This window comes from Equus przewalskii, chromosome 16 (assembly GCF_037783145.1).
Source record: "Equus przewalskii isolate Varuska chromosome 16, EquPr2, whole genome shotgun sequence".
NCBI lineage: Eukaryota > Metazoa > Chordata > Mammalia > Perissodactyla > Equidae > Equus > Equus przewalskii.
The window spans coordinates 889196-893026 of NC_091846.1; the positions used below are offsets into that span (position 1 = coordinate 889196).

The 3831-nt window shown below is 50.3% G+C and overlaps 1 long non-coding RNA gene across 1 annotated transcript; it reads left to right on the plus strand.

Annotated features, from left to right (window-relative positions):
- Nucleotides 1–359: 359 nt before the first annotated feature.
- On the plus strand, nucleotides 360–1000 carry LOC139076305 (uncharacterized). Its single transcript, XR_011527737.1, has 2 exons — nucleotides 360–478; nucleotides 791–1000. It is a non-coding gene; the product is annotated as an uncharacterized lncRNA (long non-coding RNA).
- Nucleotides 1001–3831: the final 2831 nt, after the last annotated feature.

The following is a 3831-nucleotide window of genomic DNA, read 5'->3' on the forward strand; positions in this document are numbered from 1 at the left end:
AGGGGAAGAAAATAGTAGAGAGGTAATATGGGAAAAGTTCCCAGAACTGGGGAACAGGGTCACCCACATTGAAAGGGCACAAGGTGTCCAGAGTAATTAATCTAAAAAGAATCAGACCAAGACACATCGTTGTGAAATTTCAAAAATCTGGCTATGAAGAAAAGATCCTAAAGGGTTCTGCTGAGTAAGGAAAAATAAAATCCAAAAAACAGATCACATACAAAAGATCAGGAACCAGAGTGTCCTCAGGTGTTTTCACAGCAGTGCTGCAGCTCTGTGCCCAGCCCTCTTTGCCCTGCTTGGTGACCTCGGAGCGGGACCCCGTAAACATTTCCTTTGCCTATGTCACAATGCCAAACCTTGTCAGTACAGGGCAGTGGAGGACACTGCAAGAGGAAGGGGCTTCTCAAGTTTCAGACTTTGGTATTCTTGTTTTCATGGCAAGACAGCCAACAGATCCTCAGTGGGCAGCTTCCCAGTGAGTTTCACCGTCACCTCATGGTGGCTTCCCGGGCATCAGCACAGCCTCAGCACCTCCTTGAACTTCTCTGCCACCCAGTAGGCCACAGCCACATGCTGTGCTCCTGAGGGAGGGGACTCTTCGAGGCAGCCCTTCTTTGGGTAAACTGGCCCTTCCTTGGGCACCCTCTCTCCGTCCTAGAAATAGTAGCTGCTCTCTACACCCGATATTTCTGTATTCTTTAGAGTTCTCTTTATCCCTCTTAGTAGTCAATTCCCTGATTACCAGTTAATAATTCTTTCTGTTGAATTTTCTCTGTTCATATTACAGGTGTGGTTTCTGTCTCCTGGCTGGACCCAGACTGACAGGCATGGCACTATAAAAACTGAAACCTGTCTTATCAACATGTGATGTGTTGGAACAATGGTAGAGGGGAGACGTCTCCGTGTGGATATATGGAAAGTGTGTGTAGGAGGAGAGCTGGCTCTTCTCTGGTGGGGAGTCAGTAGATTATATTAAAAATTTAAAAACTCAAGAAAAGGGCCTACAAGTATATTTATAAATACGGCTGTAATGACCAGAAGCAGGAACGCGATGGTACGCAAGTTATCGCCTCTGGGGAGCAGCAGGACGGGCAGCAGCAGTGGGATGGGCGATTGCTGGTCTTTGTTATTTGCCTTTTATTACTGCTTCATTTTTAAACTATTTAAAAGTACTACTTAAAAATTTTAAATTTATTCGCAATGGCCAAAAGTTGGAAACATCCCAAATGTCCATCAAAATATGAATGGTTAAACAAAATGTGGTACATACATTCAATGGAATATATTATTCAGCCTTAAAAGAGAAGGAAATTCTGACACGCGACAATACAGATGAACCTTGAAAACACTATGCTAGGCAAAATAAGGTGGACAAATGACAAATATTGTATGATTCCACTCATATGAAGTCCCTAGAATAGGCAAATTCATAGAGAGAGAAAGTAGAATGGTGGCTGCCAGGAGCTGAAGGGAGGAGGAACAGGGAATGACTGTTTAATGGGGACAGAGTTTCAGTCTGGGACGATGAGAAAGTTCTGGAGATGGATGGTGGGGATGGCTGCACACGAATGTGAATGTACTTAATGCCACTGAATGGTACACTTAAAAATGGTTTAAGTGGTAAACTTTATGTTATGCATGTTTTATCTCAATAAGAAAATTTAAATTTAATAAAATTGGTGCATTGAAAATATGGGTCTCTGGTAGAAAGAACGTTAATTCATGCCTGATGACATGAAATATTATCACCGCTGAGTAAATTAAGCATTAGCTTGAGAATGAGTTATTCTGGGAATTTTATCTATTATTTACTGGGCCAAAGGTATCTATCCTCTCTCTTTCTTGTGTACTAAAGGGACACCATCTTGCTTCCTTTATTTCAGTCACTAGTTCACACCAGAGAAAAACACATGTATATCAGAGAGCGATTTTCAACGTGGCCTTCTGGGACTTGCTGAAAGGGTGTGTTATGCTTCCTTCAAGGAGTCTTTGAGCATCCAGCCTTCCAGGCACGGGGTCGACGAGGATGAATAGTATTTCCTCAAAATGTTCCCCACAATCTACCGGGAGAGACAGACAGAAAGAAAAGATCTGTGACACCACCTGTGAGGAGACCAGGGGGAGCATCCCAGAGCTGGCCCGAGGTGTTCCAAGGTGAGGGAGACCTTGTCCTGTGGCCCTGGGAACAGGGGTGAAGTGGCCCAGTGGGCACTCCATGTCCGAGACTGCCCAGCGTCTTTTGAACACCCTTCCTGGGTTCCTGCTTTCCTGTCTGTTACTAGTGTTGATTTGTTGACCCTTAGATTGCGTTTCTAAGCTATGCTGTCACACTCAGTTCAACAAGGACCGTGAAACGCTTACTCTGAGGCTCCTCACCGTGCTGGAGGCTGCGGAAGCGCCCAACAAGAAGGTCTTAGGGACTTTTCAGGACAGAGTCACAGTTTCACTGGGGAGATGAAACTTACAGCAGAGACTTAGCCAAGAGGGCCTAGGTGTCAAGCAGGTGCGCAGAGCATGCGTGTGAGGGAAGTTAGGGAGGGAGGCATCCTGTGGGTAGGTGCGGCTGGGGGTCTTGTGGCCGGCTTTGGGCTGGGTCTGTATCCGATTGATGGGCACACCTGTATTTGAAGAGATGGAGGCAGGGCAGTGAAATAGAAAGAGCATGGGGTCCCGCACCTGCCGGTCCAGGATTTGCCACTGCCGGCCCCTGACCGCAGCCGGGCCACGCTGTGGAGAGGCGGCTCTCGGGGCCCCGGCTGTGTCCACTGGGGGCTGGCTCCACTGCTCTGACCTCTGCCCTGCTGTCCACTCGGGAAAGCAGCTCCTGCCAACGTGCTCCCTGTCACTTCAGCAGGTGTGGTGGGACAGTCACCAGCCTGCTCTCTGCATGGTTCAGCCCCAGCTATGGTCGTGTGCTCCCCTCCTCCCGGGGCTGTGGTCGTGTGCTCCCCCTCCTCCCGGGGCTGTGGTCGTGTGCTCCCCCTCCTCCCGGGGCTGTGGTCGTGTGCTCCCCCTCCTCCCGGGGCTGTGGTCATGTGATCCCCCTCCTCCCCGGCAGCGGACGCCCTCTGGGAGTCATGACCGAGCCGCCCTGGCTGCCTCTGCCTGATTCTTGCGGCGGGCGGGCAGACGTGGAGTCTGTACGGTTGCTTTTAGGCAGCCCGGGTTTGGGTTCAGGCCCACGAAGCTGATGCTGGCTCAGCCCTGTGAAGGGCAGTCCTAAGTGGGGAAATAATAGCACCTGTGCGGAAACACAGCAAGCAGGCCCGGCTGGGTGGGTGCCCCTTTAAAATAATGTTCTTTAAACATTAGCTCAACTTTAATTTAATAGACATGCCGGCATGGGAGAGGCGGTGAGTAAAAAGGAGGCCAGGAGGAAGGACTCAGCCTCTTCCTAATGGGCCTCAGGGCGTCAGCTCTGGCCTCACATTTGCACACCCCACGTAGCAAACAGACGGGCCTCCGGGACCTCCCCTTGTCCCCAGACGGCAGGTGAAAGCCTTTCTTCCTCCCCCGCACGCGCTCTTGCTGGGAGGGGCTCCGCGAGGTCCAGCTTTTTCCGATGGTTTCCTCTGCCGCCGCGTTTCAGCGTCCGTTATCGGCCCGCGTGCTGACACCCGACGTCGCCGGGCCGGTGGTGAGCAGGGGCGTGGCAGCAGGCCACTGTCCGCCGCACGGTCAGGGCTCAGTAAGAGCAGCTGTTGTTACTATTACTACAGGAAGTTGACCAGGCTTACAAAATTCTTCAAATCAAATGGATCAAAGACCTAAAGCTGAGACCTGAAACCATAAGCCTTCTAGAAGAAAATGTAGGCAGTACACTCTTTG